The sequence below is a fragment of the Xiphophorus hellerii genome, chromosome 2 (assembly GCF_003331165.1).
Source record: "Xiphophorus hellerii strain 12219 chromosome 2, Xiphophorus_hellerii-4.1, whole genome shotgun sequence".
NCBI classification, from domain to species: Eukaryota; Metazoa; Chordata; class Actinopteri; order Cyprinodontiformes; family Poeciliidae; genus Xiphophorus; species Xiphophorus hellerii.
Window position 1 is genome coordinate 29,181,077 of NC_045673.1, and position 22,105 is coordinate 29,203,181.

The window sequence follows — 22,105 nt, forward strand, 5'->3', positions numbered from 1 at the left end:
CTGTTAGCAGAAATTTACAGTCTACAATTTTACAAAAGAATTGTCTCTGGGTTTTTTTTCCAGCTTTATAACACCCGCGACCCCTGACACTATGTGGAGTGAAGGTGGTTGAGCCCACCTGCAATTGGCAATTAAGGATAAGTTGTGAACGATGATTTCCTGTGCTGTCTTAGAATTGTAGTTTGCCTATTTTGGGGTGTACAGTTTGGCAAAGGCAACAGAGGAACTGAGCGAAACTATTAAGTCAGAGTTCGCCACGCTTCTAAATATCGAGCGATTAAAGTCAGAACGAAGCATTTTATTGCCGGGATAGGTATTGTTTGGCCTGGCACATCTCTATTTGCAGTGGGGGATGATTGTTTACAGCGCACACAACTTTTTCAGTTTTTCTGACAGTAGGTAGACAGGAAGGGGGCAGAGAGAAGGGGGGGAAGACATGCGGCAAAGGTACCAAGGTCGGGAATGTAACTCAGGAGAACCGCAACGAGGAGTTAGAGTGGTAAAAGCATGGCATTTTCTAACATTTTTTTTTTATTTTATTTTTTTTACATGTTTTAAGGGTGTCTACGATATTTGCGTTGGGGTATAAGAAGGAACAGGGTGGAAACACCCTCACACAGCCCTGTTTTCTCGGAACCCCCAGAGACCCTCTGACATGGCTGACCTCCTCTGGAAGAGTTGTGGTCCTGAGCGGAGGAATCTCCCTGCTTATTATGACCCAAGTGTTTATGGTAATGGGATGCGAAGTCTGCATGGCGGTGATAGCACCGCAGGAACAGGACAGCCTATTACCCACCGCGGTGTGCTGGTAGTAATGTTAAGACAGAGGTGCATCCTATCAGTTATGGCTATGATGCATTTTGAATGGGGCACTATTTTTATATATCAGTGGAGGATAATAGGAGGAAAGAGCATCCTGGGGGAGACGGGCATGGCTGTAACGCTGAGAGGAAACAGTCAGAATACCGTACACAGTGTGCCAAAGTGGGTTTATGGTGATAAATACAGGGGAGTGGCGGGCTTTTTCCTCTCTCTACTACAGTAGCCGAGGGCCAGCCCGTGTGTTCAAAGAGCGTGAATGCCCAGGGAGAGCAAGACAATGAAGAGCGCGTGTGCACATGTGCGTACGACAAACAAGAGCCACTCGGCAGAAGGGGAGCCTTTAGTTAGCTGTCTGCTTGGCGCTCCGCCGCCCCTCTGATGTATGTTTATGGCCCATCATCTCTAGCCAATTACCCTGCCCCGGCGTAGGGAGCGCAGCGCCTCCTCGTCAGAACCGTCAGTGTCTGAGCGGGAAGACAGACGGCGACAGTTAACGTTTCTGGACATCCTTGGCTCGGCGCTGTTCTCCTCGGGGCGGGGGGCTCTGGAGATTCAGTAAGGCGCCAGGCGACGCAGTCTGCCGACTCTACGGCTGCCCTGGGAATTTAAAGCATTTTTTAAATCTTTTTTGTTGCTTTTTTTGCGCTGCTGTGTGTGTGTGTGAATGACTCCGGTGTGGGTTGTGAGTTGGACTACTGTCTGTCCAAACTTTTCTTAATTTTCTTTGTCAATTGTGTTGCTCAACTCAGGGTTGATAAAGTGATGTTTGATGTCTGATCACTGTCGTCGTTTGCCAGGTACAGCAGAAGCAGACGTGTTCATGTGTCCCGTCCATGCCACCCGACGCAGTCTCTCGTACAAACGCATCTGAACTTCTCAAGGTAATCCCTTCTTCTCTTTGTAGTTTGTGTTCAAATGGGTTTTCCTGCAGCTGCCTACGTTTGCTTCCCTAAATAAAAAAAGCTGCTCTCACACAGAGAGGAGGCTTTAGGAAAGGCAAACGCGCCTCAGCTGCTATAAAAACTCATTTGCTTTTAAGCAAAGTGTTGTTTATTATGCTTTCAACAATGAAGTTGAGTATGATTTGATTCGTAGCTTGAAAGTTTTACACTTGATGGATTTGAGCGCTGTGGGGCAAGACAAGGATCCATAAACAAAAATGATGATTTTAGGATTGTCTTCTGGGCTTCACTTTCAGTTAGGGTGACAATTTGAAACTCCCAAACCGCGCTTGTGTTGGATGGACGAAGATAGTGACTTGCAGTAGTTGCACTTTGGTGCCATTATTGCTTTTTCTATTTTTAAATTTATTTTTGCAATCTTTTGCAAAGTTTAAACAAGTCCAAATATCCTGCTCTGATAGCTAAACAACTTACCCAAAGAACTGATTCATTTTCCTCTAAATTTAGATTACACAACAGTGGTGGTGTGTGTGTGTTTGGGTGTGTGCAAATGTTTTTTTTCTGAATATGCTCACCCTGCACATCAGCTTGCCTAATTATTAGCGTGCTGAAGATGTTAGTTCATCACGGCAGATCTGCTGCTCTAATCATGAGCTTCAAATTTCAGTGCTTACATGTGTGCAAAAGCAGTAAGCAGAGGCAGCTTCACGAATTGTTGATGCTTTAATTTTGTTGTGTTGTGATGACCCTAAAAATGTTGCTTTATGCTTGTAACAACTGTTACAAAGAAAGTTCACTTTAAAAACAAAAGATGATACCTTTTTTAACTTAAGCAAATGTAGAAATACATTTATCCTGTGGAGAGGAAGAGATCGATTCAGGTCCTGGGACAAAGGATTCAAATGTAGAATTGACAATTCTATTGCGCTTTTTGTGCTTGCCTAATTCTCAGATTGTCCTATTTCCAAAACATACTCAAAATCATCCCTTTCTGTGTACAGAAGGCATATTTGTGTGACGTTGGAAGGCCAAAAGACAATTTTTTTACTCCCATCCATAGCCAGGCTAGGACAATTCTGCTAGCAAAAGGAAACCTGGAGATGTAGGTATTAACTTTGCGCCACAGCAAAGGAAAAAATAACGCAGAAAAACCATTGAAGAAAAACTGAAAACTGCTTATATTCTTTTTTTTTTCTCACTCTGTTGAGTACGCTACACACAGACCTGTAGCCAAAGCACTAATCTATCAGGATTCAACAGCAGAAAAGACCCAAACATTTCCCACACAAAGAACGGAGCCTTCATTCTCATACAGTTTTATGTTTTCAGACTATTAATTATTTTGCCAATTTTTATTAAGTGATAGTATGAACACAGCGGTGGTTCATTAGCTCATTTAAGCAGCTGCTCTACTGCTGATCCGTCAGAGAGTGCGTGTATGGGTCACCAATTTAATTTTTCTTTTTATGGAACTGAAACACCAAATTCCACAGCACATTTACATGTTAACTTGTCAAAGTCAAGCTAGCAAACTGACCGACATCCCACTCCCCTTCTATTTCTTTTTAAACGTTTTCCTGACTTGTGAAATGTGATGCCCTAGGACCTTGTTTCTAGTTGTCATAGTGCTGACAATTAGTAGCAAACCACTCCATCCTTTTTCATTTATGTATCACGTTAATAATGCACAATATATACAGTGGAAATGATAAAAAATTGGCCTATTATAGAGATCTGTAGTGTGCCAGCTAGCATTCAGCTAATGCTTGTTGATGATGTAACAGGTCGATGTCAAAACAGAGCAAGCGGGAAGCAGCGTGGCTCAGAGGGCAAAGGAAGAGCTCGTTAAAAAGACAGGTGCAAAAAAACTTCAATCATCTGGATCTAATTCAGGTTTAACCTCCTGCGGTCTTAGTGTGATGCTCAGGAGGAGCGCAGCATATGTCACGGTCAGATAGGAGGAAAGCTGGTGGTAAAAGCGTGCTTTTACCACCAGCTAAAGCTAAAGGGGTCCAGTGGACACCAGTCTCTTAATCCTCCCGCAGTCTTAGCGCCATGCTCAGGAAGAGCACGGCAGATGTCACGGTTAGACAGCGATGATCGCCATGGAGCGGGGTGACGGCGTGACGGTTTTTCTGAAACGTCACACACGCAAAAAAAAACTTTGGAAAAGAGCACAGAATAAAAAAGTTGAGCGGGTTAAATGACACAGTCTGTGACCGAAGAAAAGTTAAATAATCAAACCAGGAGCAGAAACATGTAATCTGCAAAGTGTGTAGGAAAAGTTGGGTGGGATTTGATGTCCGACAGTAAATGAAAAAGGTGCTGTTTTCTGTTTTCCTATGTAGTGTGAACTAAGAGTAAACTGAGATTAAACACCGCCAACATTTTATTCTTTATACTTCAAACATTTCCTCTGGACTGTCCCCATTTCGTACCGTTCTTACTGGACTGGTTTTCCTTTTACTAATTTGCAACATTTGAAAGTGTTGCTCTCCAGCCAACGAGGCATTTGGAATTCTGAAAGGGTTCTGGACTTCAAATCAAGGTGATGGTCTTGGTTCTCATCTGTTGGAAAGGCACGCTTAGTGTGGGTGAACATTAAAGATTCATGCAAACAGCTGTTTCTCCTACAGGACAGAATTACCCAGAGAAATGAAGGGAGGTTTAGATTCCAAATGAGAGGGAAACCTTGGAGGAGCAGAGTTTCAAAGGGCGTTTGCTTCTAAGGCGGCTGATTTGTTTGGAAGAAGTGGCTGCATGCTCTCCTGCAACAGATAGTCCGAAAACTGGGTGGGGATTTAAAATGCCACTGAAACAAGCTGCTGGGAATCTTACTGTGAATCAGAAAAGTGTTTAACATTTCTACATTTTTTCTCTTTATAATTAAATTATTGTCAAGCTTAAGGTGGGAGACTAGAGCTGAAATGATTCATCAGATTAATCGTTCTTAATCGATTATTGAAATAATCATCAACTAATTTAGTAATTGAACGTACAAAAAAAAAGTCAATTTTTTTGAAAGAACAACACACTGAGAGCAGTGATTAAGTTAAAACTATATAAATAACATATTGTCTGTATGTCATTTAGAGGGGACAGTTGTCCTGTTGCAAAGATTGTATCTGCAGCTAACAGAACACTTTGAACATGATGTGAACAGTTCAGCCTTTTCTATTTAACATGAGTCCAGTGTAGCACTGATCTATTGATAATTATTTTTAGATTACCAGATTAATAATTGGATAGCAAAAGGTGCTTAATAGGAGATATTTTTTTGGGAGATTTTGCTAAAACGATGCCACTTCAGGAATTTTAACAAAATCTATATTTGTAAAGTTTTAACCTAATCACCAGGCTGTATGTTATTCTTTTAGAAAATGACCTACTTTTTTAAGTAAATGATTTGATTCCTAAATTAGTTGAGAATTATTTCAAAAATCAACTAATCGCTTCAGCCCTAGTAACGGTACAGTTTACGAATCCTCTGTATTTTTATAAGACCTATTTAGGACCACTGTGTTTCCTGCAGCCTGATAGCAGACCAGAGTGAACCGTGTTAGTAGAGAAAAGAAGCAGCTGATATAGGTCAAATTAGTCATATTCATACAACACTTTGCTTGACATTTGGCCGCCTGTTGAATAGCGAAGCGGCGCCCTCGTGCAGGACTCGAGATACAAAGGCTCACCTGCGATTCAGCTGACATTTTTAGGCTGTTTTGCGACAGATGCAATGATAACGCATGATATTTGCAGACAGGCGCTCGGCGTTAGGCGCAACACTGGATCCGTCGCTGACGTCATTCGCGATCCCCCTCCGCCCCAGTTCGCCCCGACTCCTGTGTTTCCTCTGTTTCCTCACATTTGATCTGTCTAATTTGCCCCCGTGTAGCCTGAGGCGCTCATTCCTCCGTTGCCACCCTCGTTTTGTTGGCGAAAGAAATCTCCATCACGCCGACGTCATCGCCGCCGTGCATCTGTGAGCACCTCTCTCCTCCTGGCAAGAAAATACGTCAAACGACCTACGAGGGTGTGACATAATAACTCCTCTGAGACAGGCCGTGACCTTTTGATATGGACGTCGCGGCGACGATCTGAATGGTAATGTGATGGGTTGATTGGCAATTTACAGCCAGCACAAAGGCTTTGCTTCAGTGAATCAAAGTGCAGGTCTGTAGTAACAAACAGAAGCAATATGGTCTTAACCTCCACATGCTCACCAAGGCAAATAACAGATATTCCTGCTGCACAGTGCAGTGAAAGGCAGGTGAAGCCTCTCAGACAGAACAGCTGGTTGGGTTTTGTTTGCTCCGTCGCTGTTGCTGTCTGTCACTCACTGGACTTCAGCAGCTGTGAGTTCAATGTCTCTAAGTTGGATAAAATGTAAACTTTAAGGATTACTGTAAATGTTTATTATTTTTAAGAGAATTATTGGCAAAATTGAAACCACTTCTAGAGAAAGATACACATTTAGGTGACTATCTGGATGGTAATGTGACGGGTTCATTGTGACGGGTTGGAGAATTAAAACTTTTGGCTGCTAAAAGTTTTTATTACTTGAATATCAAAGTCTAACATTGTAATCGGGGTGCGTTCACACCGGCCCTGTTTAGTCCACTTTAATCGAACTTTGGCTCACTTGTGTAGACGGTCCAGTTCGTTTGGGGACGTGTGAATGCGGAATCGAACTCTGATGCAGACCAAAGAATAAACTCTGATCTGCCTGAAAACTTTGATCTCGGTTTAATCGAAGTAAACTCTGGATGGATGGATGCTAGGAATTCTGGATGCACATTGATGCAACAAAACATAGCTCAGTGTCTTTTTTTAATCCGATATGAATATATCAGACTTTTTTTTTTTTCTTTTTTGCTCTACAGGATCTGTAGTCCACACACATTCAGTTTTCTTCTGACATCTGGAAGCCAGTCTGCACTGACATTTCTCTGTCTGATGTAAGAAAACGCTTAAGAGTCGTGACCTCACTGGAATCTAGATGAACTGTAATGCTGTACATTTCAGAGTAGCACCCTTCCCTGTACGAAAGGAAGAGGGGTGTGTGTGTGTGTGTGTGGGGGGGTGCGAATGCAGGGAAGACTATGAGCCTAATGTAGATCTGTCATCAGCTGGCTGCAGATCAAAAGAGCAGCACTGACAGGCAGAGCAGAGAATTCGCCGGAGCCTCTGCTCTGCGCTGGGCTCCAGCTTCTCTGAGGGGCCTGACTCCAGGCGAACGGGGTGCGTGTGTGTCTGCTTTTGCGCGTGCCGCATGTGTGTGCTTCCATGGGGTTGGAGAGGTGTGGGCACATGCACAATGTCTCAAGGCAAAGATCTGGCTCTGGGAAAATGTCACCAGAATCTGAGAAGCAGGAAAAAAAAAAAAAAAACTCAGAAGAGAATGAGGAAGGTGTGAGGAACAGACGGCTGTGCTCTGGGAGGTGTGGGATTTGGAGTCTACGGCAAGCAGTCGCTCTCTCTGAGTGGATGATCGGGGGAGGAAGAGGAAACGTGACACAAAGACAAAGACGCAGGCTTTCTTTATTGAACACCTCTGCAGCGTCGGCGCTCAGCTGCCGAGTGGATTCAAGGACATTTCCAAATTGTGTCTCTCTGAGGTTTCCGTCTTCCATTCCCAGCCTTCTAACGAGCAGGAAAACCTGAAAACATGCTTGTGTGCCCTGGTGGGAACCCAAAATAAAACTTTCCTAAAAAAAATATATTTTAAGCATTTCTGATCATACTTGACAACAGCATGACGTTTTTGACAGTTCAAAACGATCACAGGCGCAAAGCGTTTCATCATTCCGCTGGGTGGTGCCGCGGAGGATTTGTCCCCTGCTGTTTTTGCTTTTGGTTAAGTGTTTCAGGTCATCAAGGAGTTTTAATATCAAAAAAATATAATCAGAGTAAATATGATTTTTTTTTTCCCCAAAGGATGATTTCATTTATTATGTAGACGAAAGAGGGGGAACTATTGATACCAGCCTGACCCTGTGAGGGAGCTGTAAACCTGAAGCCTCTGTTGCAATTTTTTTCCTATTTCCCACATATTTTGGTGATTACCAAATTACGTGGATGGACACATAATAAAGGAATGTTTGTGGAATATAAATTTCTGATATATCAATCGATCTGTGTGTCACTTTGGATGTTCTCCTGATCGGATTAGTGCATGTATACCGGGATCGATGGTGTGGAATTTGCGGTATTCTGCTGTGCCATAACCAGGTGCGTTACTTTTCCTTGAGGTCGTTGTTATTAAAGGATAAAATGACCGATTGGGAAGGACAATTTGATGTTTACCTGCGTGGTCAAAATGAGCCGATTTTAGCCAGGTATGTGATGGCATATGTTTCCCTTTCATCTTCAACCCATTTCAGTTGCAGCTGCATTGAATTTGTAGCAGTAGTGTGTGTATGGGTTGTTTACTGAGGCGCTGTTGGAGCAAAAGTTTCTGATGTGTCCAAAAGAATCTGTGGTAGGGTAGTTTAGATGCTGTTCAAATTGTGCAGTCTAGAGTGGGAAATGTGTGCCAATGTAATGTGAGAGCAAAATTTGTCTATGACATTAAAACTAGGGATGCAGGACGTATTGGCATCAACATCAGTGTTGGCTGATGTTGGTTGCTTTGATTCCTTCATGCATGTTTGATCCCCGTAGCGACCATTCAGCTGTGCAAAACGCCTGGCTGGACCTGGCTCCGCCTTCAAGGACAAAGCTCCTTGTCTGAGCTGCGGTTTCCAAGCTTCCACTTCACAGAGAAGTGCTGCCCCACTCGGCTCCTTTAGACTAGCCAGCAACAATTAGCAAACACTCGGTGGGACTGTCCATCTGCTGAGCTCGTTATAGGCTGTATTTCTCAGTGCAACGCTGGTAAAAACGTTGTTAAAGGGTTAATAGAGGAGAGATTTTCTGATGACTTCCTAAAGATTCAGAAAGAGTAGGAAGGAAAAATATTTACAGGAAGATAGATCCCATGAAAATCTATATTTTTTAACAAATGCACATTTCATTATCTATTGATTCTGTTGTGGGTTTATCCCAACAGCCTACATGGTTCATAAAAGGAGGGGGCTGCTGACCTCACCTCCCTAATCTCAGTGTGATATATGTTAGTTCAGGGATACGGCTCAAAACACTAACGGAAGACGGACAGCATGACTCCATGTTTTCCCTCTGTATTTACTTTGTGCTTATCGCTGTGTCTATATATATATATATATATATATATATATATATATATATATATATATATATATATATATATATATATATATATATATGTATGCGTATTTGCGTGTATGCGTGTGTGTTCCCAAGACTGTGTGCGTTCTGGAGTTTCGCCGAACTCAATGTCAAACCTATTTCCAAATCACTGATTCAGCTAGATGTGCAGATCCAGCGGTAGCGGCGCCAGTGCTAACCTTTAGAGATTACGGTGACATTAAAAGTCGCGTATGACGAGTGGGGGAGACTTGAACCTCTCGGCGCCTCATCTGATGCAAATGTCCTCGCGCTCACCTCTATCAGTAAAAGTAATTATGGCAAACCGCGGCGACATCTCGGGCTGCGCGAGAGAGGAGGAGACGCGCCGAGCGGAGGTCCTAGAAACCTGGCGATCTCTCTCCGGGTAAAGGAGGAGACAATTATCTGTTGGCGCTGAAGAGGCGGCCGGCGAGGGAGGAGCCCTCGACCCTGGAGCCCCCCCTCCTTCTCAGATTCAAGTATATTCAGCGCTGGAGCCTGAGGGGCCGCAACAAGACAATCACACTGCTGTTAACATACCCGGGGTCTAGAGGTTGTAATGCATATTTCCAATCGAAGCACAAATACTGTACATACTCGGCATGCATGTTATCTGCGCCACTGCTGCAGCGTTGGACAGGAAGTCACTTAGCTTCCTAAGAGGGAAAAAAAATATTTATTAGAATGTATGTTAGCGGTGCGACTTATGGGTATTTAAAAAGAACTGTTCACTTCAAAAGAGTGGTTTGAATGATTCATGTTTGAAAATGTACGTTTTTCTAGCAACAAGCCGTTTTTATCTGTAATAGTTTTATTTCAATTCTTTGTGGTTCACAACAAAAGTTGAATGATCGGTAGTAAGTAAATAATGATTATCATAATTCATTCTGACTTTAATCTCAGAATTTTGACTCTAATCTCCTGAGATTAAAGTTAGAATTGTTTTTTTGTTGAGTGACCATAATCCTCCTCCATGCCGATCAATCTGCTGGTCAGTGTGCGAAAAGTTGAATGTGACTTCCTTCCTTTGTGAAGGACGTTCCTGTGGTCAAGTCAGGCTGAAAGAAACTGTGCTCAAACTGAAGTTTCTAATGTATTCATTGATTACCCATTTTTTATATCTTGGGATACTTGTTAAATATTTTCATATGTAATAGCTTGGATTTTTTTTTGCTGCAACAGTTTGGTAACACTTGATTTTTTTTCTAACAAGCCCTTTTGTGTGTTTTTCCGTTTTTTTCATTGAATGTTTAGATCTTGTTTTGGTTAGAACGCCGTACCTTGAGGAAATGTCTCTGCACCCCCACAGCTGACCCTGCTGTTCAGAGTCAATGGGCTGCAGTGGCCCAGAGCAGCTAACGCTAACCTTTAACCCCAAACCCCGACAGTCATCCCTGCCTTTGCTGAACAAGTGGCCTGGGCATTTATCCCAAGAAGTGTTGACTTCTGTAATTGTCCTCTGCTCCTGTAGTAAGAACCAAAGCACCTCATAATGAGTCAAACCACATTATTCATCACACTTACGAAAAACAGGTCAGGGCGCCTTTTTAAGTTTGGTTCTTCATCACTGCCTCTTTGTATTTTCTGCTTGTACGTTCATGTACTTTGAACTCAAAGCACTGTTTTCCAGTTTAAGCGAATAATGCTAATTTTGTCTTGAGCTGAGCTGCTAAACGTGATGCCTTTTTGAAAGGCATTCAAAAACACAATTTAGACGTTTTCTTGGTTTTGCTTTCTGCACTGTTGCCTGGCAGCAAGGAGATCCCGTGTTTGAGTCCCAGCCTGGGTGCCACACATGACTGTAAGGTTAAATGACGACTCCAAAAAAGTTGCACATTTGTTTTTGTCCTGTGTGTTGATGGCTGCATTTCCGCTGACCATATGATTGCGTAAATTAGAATTATGCAAAAAATTTTGCTTGATGGAAACACGTCATTGTCGGAAACAATTCACGTTTTTCTCTAAAACGTTTTTTTCCGCTGGTGATTTTTCAGTTGTATCACAATTAGTGTATTGCTCAAAACTGCTATGGAAACACTTTTTTCTCATCACACAAGTCATGTGATCAACAACCGGATGTTTCTATTGGCTGAAAAGATGAAGAGGAAGTGGCAGGAGAATGATGGCGCAGCGTGTTTGAATACGTTTGCTTTGCGTGAACAAACTTATTCACTTGTGATTTTAATTGCGATTCTTATTTAATGGAAACAACACAATTACAAAATTGGGCCAGACAAAACCAAAAGCAGGAAGCAGACTACATGCGCAGGGCATTCTGGGTAAATGCAACCTAAACAGACCCGTGTGTCTAGCACCAGCTGGAATGATGGCTTGTCGTCTTTCGCCAAAGACAAAAGTGAAATCCTACAAATCTGACGACACTGCATTTTTGTTTACATTTGGTGAAGAAGGGAGTTGTGCGCATGTCTTCTTCAGATGTTTTGGTGTTATTTCCTCCAGTAGTTATTGGTGCAGCGCCACCAGAGGCGAGGAGGGGAACACGTTTTTCTGTTAGTTTGGATCATCTGACGCACTGCAGTGAGAAAGCGAACCACAGCAGCTGAAAATGGAACCGATGTTGCCATGTCCCCAATAAAACCAAATCTACCAGTGTGAAAACACCCCAAGTCTACTCCCACAAAAATTAGTTTCTATTTCTTGTTGTTTTTTGTGTTTTGTTTTGTGGTTTTTTTTTTTTAAATATAATTTGCAGCAGAAAGTGTAATGAAAAGCTGCTTTCCAGCCAAAGGGTAAGATCCTTTTTCCAAAGCAAAAAAATTCTAACTGAATTATATTCTTCGGTAAACGCGACGCTGGCAGCCAGTGTGTGACTGACAATTACACACAAAGAGTAAGATAAAATTGAGTTGTTTTTTGGGGTTTTTTTTAAACCAGAAGAAAATAACATCTAAACCCTGTTTTCAGTACATTTCATTAAAGTTTTTAAAACTTACTTCAAACCGGTAACAAGGTTGGAAGACGAGTCGCAAGTATTTTCAAGAAGGGTTTGGATAAAAAAGGGCAGATGTCAGGACCGTGATTCTTCACCACAGAAATGAACACATTCTGTCCGTTTTCTGCAGGAAAACAAATAGGTTTTCAGCATGTGAGCAAAACGTGGCCACCCTTTTGAACCCGTCCAGGAAATACTTGAATACACGACAGCCTTGATGATGAGATCAAAAGTTCTGTAGATAATGCAGGGATTTCTACATGATGGAAGCGAACTGAAGGGACTCACAAACAACCTGCCATTTGTTACATTCTGCTGCTATAAACCCATCCTGTGTTGCTGAAAACAGAACGTGTTTAACGTTGCTTCAGAGCTGAAAATTGCTTCAGCTGTAATGTCTATATACAGATATGTGTGATGTGAAACAGCTATAGGTGTTGATAGTGCTAATGTTTAAAGCTGAAATATGTAACAACCCGTACATGGGTAAAGAATCATCTTCAACACATTTATTTCAAAAGTTTATATTGACTGAAAAAAATAATTCAACACTGCAACCATAATGCTGTGTGTGGATATCTCACCTAAGGGCGAATCAGAGTAGCAAAATTAGCCAACATGTACAGTATGTTTTAGAAAAGCCCACATGTGTACAGGAACTTGGAAAATGTATCAACGAAAAGGTTTTTCTAGGTTTGACTTTTTTTCTGTACTGTATTACCTGGTAAAAGTATTACGGTACTGCTACTACTTGACTACAGCTGAAAACTTTTAAAAATATAGATATTTGTAACTAGACAACAAGACAGTCATACCTGTTGCTTGGTGAGTGGGGTCAATGCAGAGGAATGTAAATGAATGTAATCTTTGCTAATACATCAAAGTTGCTCAGCAGGTTTGGGGAGACATCTTTTGAACTTCTCAGAAATCTGATTTCCAAACATTCAAACGGCCGCGTCTTCCTTTGATTCTTTCTCAACTTCCATGTGTTTTGACATTATTGGAAAGCTTAGAATCCTCACTTTCAGAATCTATAAATAACTCCAAACGTCATACGAGCTGCTTCTCAGTGCAAAGCTGGTAAAATGTTGTTAAAAGGTTAATAGAGGAGCAATGTTATGAAGAGCAGGAGCTTCTTAAATAGACAGAGACCTAATTTCAAGGTGTTAAATTACAAAATCAAATTTCTTTTAAGTCATATTTGACATATGAGGCAATTTTAAAACAAACTGAAGGTTTCATAGTAACTTGACTGTGGTGTAAAATGGCACTATGTGCCTGGAAATCACATAATACTGCCCCTTTAAGGAGTTAATAGAGGAGTGATGTTGTGATGACTTGCTGAAGGCGGAGTTTTGGCAAGAATAGGAGTCTCTTAAAGAGACATAGGGCCAATTTCAAGGCAATAAATGACAAAGTCAAGTTTCTTTTAAGTCATATTTTATATATGTAGCATTTTTTCAGCAACTGAAGGTAACATAGTTACTTGATTTGGCTATGAAATTATTCTGTTGGCTGCCCCTTTAAGAATTTTTCTTTTGCCAGTTTAGCATCCTGTTGCTCCAGTTGTAACTCATATATCATGTTGGTAATGCTGATCACGGAAACAAATTAGTTTTTTTTTTAAAAAAAGCCATGTATGAGAAGTTTTGGCACCCTATGCAAACTATTTCACAAATAAAAAGCGTATTTCTAATTTATCCTTTGAATTCCACACTAAGAGAACTTCATGTTGCTCGTGTTCTGTCGGTGGAGCAGGGTGGGGGTGGGGGTGGGGTGATATTCCTGTCGCTGCAATTAGTTATTGCATGGAGGCAGGAAAAGCATTACATTCATTATGTGAAAATATGGCCACCATGAAGGAGCCTCTTGAATTATAATGAAGAAGCCCCCCTTGATAACCATGAATTCACCAATTAAGCCTCTCATACTGCATAATTATACGCATTTCAGTGACTGGTTTTGCAATAGGAACGCATCCATTTTCAGTCTCAAGGAGCTTTCCTGCTTACAATTGGAGGAGTAATTAAGAAAATTAGAGCTTTTGATGTTCCACATATAACACGCTGCAGAGCGGCGCGGCCGAGGAGGGAGAGGAGCGCTGATAAATTTTAAGGTTTTGTCCTTTTCTCTTCTCTCCAGTCGCGATTTACTTTCCAGAATTAACTACTTTTCCTTGTTCGCATGTCAGCGCCGCAGTCGGATCAGAGTGAACCAAACGACTTGAATTTTTTAACTTTCCTTACTTACTTACTTTCTGCCTCTGGAAATGATTTGAAGAATACTCATCCACGTCTCTCAGCACTCTGTGCCTTTTGATGTGTGGAAATATCCTAAAATATGTACTACTTAGCTCCGTCTGACCCAGCTGCGTCGCAGATCCAAACCGCAGGTTTCATCCACCGCACGTGGTTTTAGATCTGTTTTTTTTCTTTCCACGCTGACATGACCTTATTTCTTTATCAACGAAAGGTTCTAAATCCTGACAGCCATTTTGAGCGAGACGTAATCATCCTGTGATCAAATGAAGACGTGTGCCTACATTATGTTTGAATTATGTGCGAAGGAAGAAAACAGAGAGAGAGAGAGAGCTCTGGCCAGGCTTTTATCATCCTTAAATTTGCCAAAATGACTCTTGTGGGAGGGAAAAAAATGCAGTGTGGCTTTTCAGGAACTACTCAGAACCGTCTCATTTAAATGTGCGCCGCGTCCCGAGCAGCCAATGGAAGCCCCCCTCCACCTCGTCCTGCACTTTTCTGACAGAGGCTTTGATGATCACTGATAACACACAGCGGCGTATCCGACAGAGGAGTCGGTGCGGGCTGGTGTCGTTGATCCTGGCTGAGCCGGATTCTCTCTCCGGCAGAGTGGTGCGTTGGTGCTGTTTCAGAGACAAAGCTTTCAGGGTCCCGGGCTTCAAACGGAGGAAACTTTCCAACTCACCAGTTTATTCGCTTGAGAATGTCCTCTTCACTAGGATCAATTTTTGGATCAGATCTCCGTTGCGTCATATCTGTGGTTTGGTTTAGCACTCAAACCACCGGGGGCGTCCATGCGGCTCCCAGAGCATTTTCAACTCCGTCTAACCTTGTTAAAGTGAATTCTCTGTGACTCGTACTTCCTAACTTTTCCTAAACTCACCCCCTTTAACATTTTGGAAATTATAGAATATTTCTACAAAAAGGAAACCATCTTAGTCTTAGACCATGTTTACCTAACCTGGCAAAATAAACAGTCCTTCGTTCTAGATTTTGTGAAGACGAATGATTGTCTGCTGGAGTTTCACCCAATCGCTAACGTTTGGATTAGCGATTGGATTGGATTATGAAGTTGAACTTTTCAACTTTGGTGAAAAATTCCACCAAAGTGGGCTGTGTCTCGGCTGTTGAAAAGCAATTGTTTCACCATATCACTAACGTTTGGCCCAGATGTCTGTAATGCGCCAGCTATGAAGCTTACCGGAACCATTTCCGGTAAGCTTCGGAAATGCACTATTTCCGAAGTTCACTATGCAGGCCACCCTGCATAGTGAACGACCATCCTCCACTGCGCAGAGAGGAGAGCGAGGTGGCTGTTAATGTGAACTCAATATTTAGAAGCGTGGCCAACATGGACTGAACAGCTTTGTTCACTTCCTCCGCTGCCATCAATCTACAGCTGAACATGGTGCTACGGTGGCACAGGGCCAAAGCGTGACCCAGGTATGGAGGCTTTAGTCCTCAACATGGCTGTTGAAGGTTTGAGTCCTGATGTGAATGATATTTTCCCCTCTCTCATTACCCACTTTCCTGTCTGACAGCTGCTAAATAAAGGAAAATGACAAAATGACATAGATTTGTCCCCACCATTTGAGACACTGCAGGTTCCATTTCATAAGTAGTTTTGTTGTGTTTCCTAAAAAGATTACTACACATATATGTGTAATTAATCACACCAGACCTCATGCCCAAAGCACTTTTTTCATCAATTAAAAAAGTATTTTCATGCGTTTTCTTTTATTTCTGATGCCACTCCAGTGTACGTGATTATAAATCATACTTCTCCCGTTCTTCCAGTTTTCCCAATTGTTATGCCGTGTGTCTTTGGTGTTATATGACCGTAGCCTGGGGAAGCAGAAGTGATTAGTGCTATTGTGATAAAAGCCACCATCCAGAAAATTTGATGAAAGTTGGTGAGTCAGAGGATGAGAAATGGGCTTCAACAAACAAAATAATCTCGCAGAGGTGCTACAGTAGCAGGTACGCATCTATGAGCCCGTGCCCTGCAATTTTCTACTCAGCGCAACTCGGAACCTACAGGATATTATTAAAAAAAAAAAAAAGCCTTGGCTGCCTTTGCGGAGGCCAATTTTGTGATTATGGGGTTGATAGCCACATTCTGTCGTCTGATAGCAGCCACAGCTGTCCTTTTTAGGTCCAGACTGTCCAGCTTTTTTTTTTCTTCCTCCAAATCCCCCTCCCCTCCAACAGTCTTTCATGCGATTCGCTGTTTATCGTAATTACTGACTTTTTGTGGTTAGGGGGCAATATGTGGTAGCCAGAGGACAAGATCTGGCATTAGGAGTTGTTGAAAGTCACAATTACCGTGATACGACTTTGGCTTTCAGCGGAGCTTTCAAACATCCCCGGTGCGTTTATCTCTGGTTTATTTTTGTAAATGGGGTCTCTCTCCTTCATTTGGATGGACAATTTTATGAATCATGTGTGTTCTGTGCATCCGTCTGAAATGACTGACCAGCACTTATTTAATCTTGATAGAGGATGAAAAACGAAAATAAGAACTACATCGGCTCACTCTGAAACGTATGGGTTTACATTCGCCATGAAATTGCGCAAATTGAAAGTACAAAGATAGATTTGCTTATTGGAAACTGTCAGTGTAAAACAAAACACAACAAAAAACTAAAAGTATGTTTTACAGTAAAAGGTTTTTGCGTCAGGCTAGGTTTTTCGGCTCTGTTGATATAGATGTTTCGCAAAACTGCAATGGAAGCACTTTTTTGCGTCACAAGTGTCATGTGATCAATGGCCAGATGTTACTACTGGCAAAAACTACAAAGAAGAAGACAGGAAGTGGTGGAAGGAGGAAGGTATGGCATGTTTGTTAATGACTTACTGTGTAAACAAACTTATTCACATGTGATTTTAATTGCATTTCTTATTTAGCTAATGTCTTACTGTACCAACGGGGGTCATTTAAAGTAACTCCAGTTAATTTAATGATGCGGTCAGAATCATCAGTTCTCATTCTGGTGATGCAGTCTACCCTCGATGCACACGTCAGACATCAAAACCTTATTTTGACAAGACGCCCCAGGGAAAGCTAGCCTATGAACTTGTTTTAATATGTTGCCATGAGGCAGTTTCTTCAGTGCAACAGCAAGTCGTACAGTAACCTGACAAACTCTTATCAAGACAGAGAAAAAGAAACAACACCAATAAAATGCAGTGAGCCAAACACAGAAGAGAAGGAAGTACATGGGTTTTGGGGGAAGCGTCCATCCATTTTCAAAACCGGTTTAATCCTGTTGGAGGTCATGGGGGAATGACACCTGTACCCACAGGTCAAAGGGCAACAGGCGGTGTCATCATGAAGCTGTACAGCTGGGAATATTTGCTGATCTTGAAACATAATTTGATTTTTCTTGAGTTTGTAATTTGAGTCATTTCTGAAGGTCCCCTCATTTATCTCCATGAGTTCCATTCTTCACTAACTACAATCTATATTGTAACCTTTTTCCAATAATACTCGGTGTGAGAAAAAAGAAAGTTAAATATTTTCGAGTTCTTCTAAAACAAGAAGTTGTTTTGTTTATTTTAGATAGGGAAAAACTTATAGCTAAGCTCAAAAATGCTCATACAGCTGGCAGATATAGATTAAAGTAACCGTTTTCATTTTATCAACATGTTTCTTCTGACTGGAGGTGGTTGGAGTACCAAGACAGAATCCTGAGTTAAATATTAAGGTGATGGTACGGAGACCTTCCCACCTCAAATGGATGAATGCATCACCAAAGATAAATTTCCAATTTTTTGCAGATTTATCTTTTGTCAGGAATTCTTGTTACAGTTTGATTAATGTATTGAAAATAAAACATTTTCTACAGATTTTAGAGGTTTCTAAATTCTTTTAGACATGCCTTTTTTATGTTTTATTATCTTTTGAAGTATTCTTGTCGCATTTCTTGGTCAAAAAGAAACTTCTATCATGACAGAAAAGTTTTGTACATCAAATCAATTAAATTACTGTTAATATACTGTACATCACAAATACTGAACATATGCCATCTATAGACAGGACAAATATTTCCAGTTTTTGCTATCAAACCAACTCAGTCCTGTAGACATGTATGCAAGAGCCACATAGCAACAACAAAGATTTTTACTAAAACGAAATTCATGCTAAGATTGACGTCATGGTGAACCTGCTAGCATAACTACAGATTTAGCATAACTTTTGTTTTGGCTTTTTGTTGTTGTGTTGTGGCTTGTGCATTTTGTTGACCCTTCTGAGCCGACATACTTACCTCAACTGACTAATATGGAAGTGTAGGACCAGTGGCTCTAACCACCCTATTCATTTCGCTCGCTTGTTTTCGGGATTCGATTACAAGCTTTGTCATTTTCGAACTACAATAATGCAAATTATTTTTTGCTTCTAAAGATTAGCAACACAGTTGCATCAAAAAAATAAATAAATTCACATCCCTTCATGGTGTCAAGTCCTGTTTGCTCAAAATGGCTACCTTTTCTCACTTGCCTGCGGTTTTGTTCCTTGCAGCCATTGGCTTGTGGAGCCAGTAATTTAAACAGATGCTTGCTGCCTGATTATAAACAGCAGAATAAATGTGACAGTGTGCAGGAACGGCTGATACATTTTTGAGCTGAATAAAGATGAACGGGCGAGCTGAGATGTCACCTGTAATAAAAGAAGCAGTTTAACATGTGCAGAACAGACTGCTCAAGGAGAAAAGAGAAGAAAAGACAGCGAGGAGAACTACAGGTGCTTTTCACAAGTTTTGAACATGAGATCAGGATGACGCCATCTGTAGTAGATGCTAATGTTAATGATAATTTATGTGGGGAATTTACAAAATGACTTTATTGTCACGCTCGTGTTCTCCAATTTGACGAAATAATTCAAATGATGTCAAGATATTTGGTTTGAAAACACAACTCAGTTCATATTCACACTACAGTCACTAACTTCAATGTATTCTATTGGGGTTCTATGTGATAGATTGTGAAGTTGAAAGAAAATGACGGGTGGTTATTAGGTAATTTTGAAAAAAAATAAAAAAGAAGAATTTGTTTTTCATTTTTATGTATTGCCTCTGTCAGGCAATATGTCCTTTAAATCAAATTTCATCACAATTGTAACAGCAGGTCTTTTGTAGATTGTCTCTACCAGCTCTACGCATCTATCTAGAGGCTAAAGTCTTGGCATATATTCTCAGTTGACTTAAATTCTGCATTCTGGGTCATTCTCACACATTCTGGCTGTATCTTTAGGGTTGCTGGTCTTTTGGAGCCACAGACAGTTTCGTTTCTTCCAGGTTTATCCTGTGTTTCAAGCCATTTCACCTCCCATCAACCTTCAACAGTTTCCCTGTCCCTGGAAGCCAACATATTTGATCAAGGAAATGGTTTGTTTAGGGCAGCAGTGGCCACCACTGACTAAAAAGTTAGCTGTGCTAACCTTAAAGATCATAAACATTTTCTGCTAACACTAAAGCCTTACACCAACCCAGATTTGAGCAGAAGCTAATGCCAAAGCTAAAGTGATAACTTCAATCCAAATGATATCTGCCCTTGAAAGACAAAAAGAGAGAATGTGAGAGGAAATAGAACTGGTGTGTAGACTGTCTTCACCCCCTTCATAATAAGAGCATAAATATAAACGTCTAGCTACTTGACAAATTTTTAACAGTGAACAACAAAGATCTCAACACTGCTTTGTAAACTTTATTCAACTGAAAATTTACAAAGCAGCCAAGTAAATTGGTATTTTAGAATTTCTCCAGAAAAATTAACTAACTAAGGTGTGGTAAACGTTTTCAGAGTTAGCTAAAGCGCTAAACAAAAAAAATTTGCTCCACTATTAGCAGATTAGCAGAACTGTGCCCTCCTCTAGGTCTAGGTTTATGTGCAGTGTTAGCTTTCCACCACACTGTGTTTTGCATGTAGGTTTTGTCTAATGTCACCAGAGCACCTTCCTTCAAATGTCCCCATCATGACTTTTCAGTCTTTGAAGGCCAGATTTATGGAGTACGTAACTAAACATTGTCCTGTGGAAAGATTCTTCACCGGAGCCACGGCTCTCTGGAGCTCCTCCAGTGTTACGAGGCCTCTTGGCTGCTTTAGTTAAGGTGGATGGCTATATGTTAGCATGTTTGCCACACTCTTCATTTTCGGACAATGAACAGAAATGAGCTCTCTGAGGTGTTCAAATAATATAATAAGTAGACGGTCTAAAATTGTCATTGATCACCATCGTGCTGTGTGTTCTGAAACGTTCTCTAACCTGACTTCACAGAACAGATGTGAAGGGGATCTTGTAAGGGTGTCAGGCTAAAGGGGTTGCGTACAAATGGATAACCAGACTATTCAGAGTCTAATGTGTCAAATTGTACCTACATTTATTTTCCTTCTAATTCAGAATTGTTGGCCTAATCAAATGACTGGCCCTGAGAAATTAGAGGTTGTCTCATGAGTTGGGTCTTCTCACTGCTTAATAATCTGGAAGTTGTTGTCTGGTTCACCAAAGTAACAATGGCAAGAAACTCAATGATGGGAAACGGCGAGCCGGGCCAAACAAAAGCAGGCTGCGAGCAGGATATCGACGCAGAAAGCAAAATTAGAATTGATTTGCAGGGAAAAGCGGGGCTTGCTGTCTTGCAGAAACAGTGAGTCCTGTGAATTCCTAATCCTGCAGTCTTTGAGGAAATCTCTGTGGCAGAACAGCTCTCTCATTACTCTTTTAGACAGGGCCTCAATCTGCTGTAGATTGGGAGCTACACAAGGCTTCAGGCTTTATTAAGATTCAACCTCTCTGCCATGTTGGCAGACCTCGGGCCTAACGGGATTCTAGTAAACAGGCAGTTTAGTAGAGACACAATACTGTAAAAAAGAAAAAAGGCTATCCAATCAACATGACTGAAAGATTGGTTAATGTGACTGATTGGGGGATGGATATTTGCTTCAACTGTTTATGCCTTCTTACTTGATTTGCTTGGGTACATTTTTTTAAAAGCCTCCACGTGGGAACACATTTCCTGCCTGTCTTGATGATGTGCAGGGCAAGGCCCAGGCTCTTCGGCACAGATTGTAAAATCCCCTGTCCCCTGCAGTGCTAATTGGACTGAAGGTTCACAACGGCACACCGAACTCCCACCGCAGGAGCTGTAGCGCGAGGCTTCAGGAAATGCAGTTAAATCAAAACTGACTTGACACAAACTGCTGGGGCCAGGAAGAGGAAGGGGAAAATGAGCTTTTCCTGGGAATGAAGGGGAACCTTCTTGTTACGTCCACCAGGCTCGTTTGGTGGGGTAACATTAAAGGAGACCACACAAGGATTTTCTGATTAAATGAAAATTGAATTTATTAAATTATACTAAAGAACTAAAACCTGAAAAGGGAATTACCTGAAATGAGAAACCAAAATAGATTAATGCAAAACCCATAACCAACCAGAAATAAGCAAATGCAAAACAAACCTAACAAAACTCAACCATAAGATACAAACCAAACCAAATGGGGTTCTGAGGAGGGAGAGGGAAAAAGCCTCCTGTCAGTTGCAGCATGGCAGCTTTTAAAGCAGCAGAGCACCAATCAGGGAAAAACATAACACCTGCAGAAGGCCTGTCTCCAGAACCCTACAAGGAAAAAGGGCAGAGACCCACTTCAGCAGTAACATTCTGAATAAGCAGATTGACAGGTTGAGCAGTCGCAGAAGATGGAAAGCACTTGTTGCCTCTCGGACGGCCGCAGGGGTCAGGCGGCCCTGCCGAGGTGGCGGCAGCTTTCCTGCGTGACATTCTTGTCAAACGTTTGGCGGCGGGATCTCTCACAACAGCCACAGCGGGAAGTTGACGGTTAATCTAATTTCACCGGCCTCAATCATACAGGCTGGCCTCGGGGGGTTGTTTCTACCTCTGTAACATGTTGGAGGCGATGTAGACACT

At 41.5% G+C, this 22,105-nt stretch overlaps 1 protein-coding gene across 4 annotated transcripts in view; it reads left to right on the top strand.

The window, feature by feature from the left end:
- LOC116708141 (mgat4 family member C) overlaps positions 1–22,105 on the top strand; it is a 151,225-nt gene that overhangs the window by 77,060 nt on the left and 52,060 nt on the right. For 3 of the 4 annotated variants that reach the window (XM_032545945.1, XM_032545955.1, XM_032545965.1), the window contains one exon: positions 1,620–1,703. The gene's annotated coding sequence lies outside the window, so the exon portion shown is untranslated. Of the gene's footprint in view, positions 1–1,013; positions 1,378–1,619; positions 1,704–22,105 lie in introns of those variants that run through there. The other variant, XM_032545974.1, reaches the window with a different exon arrangement.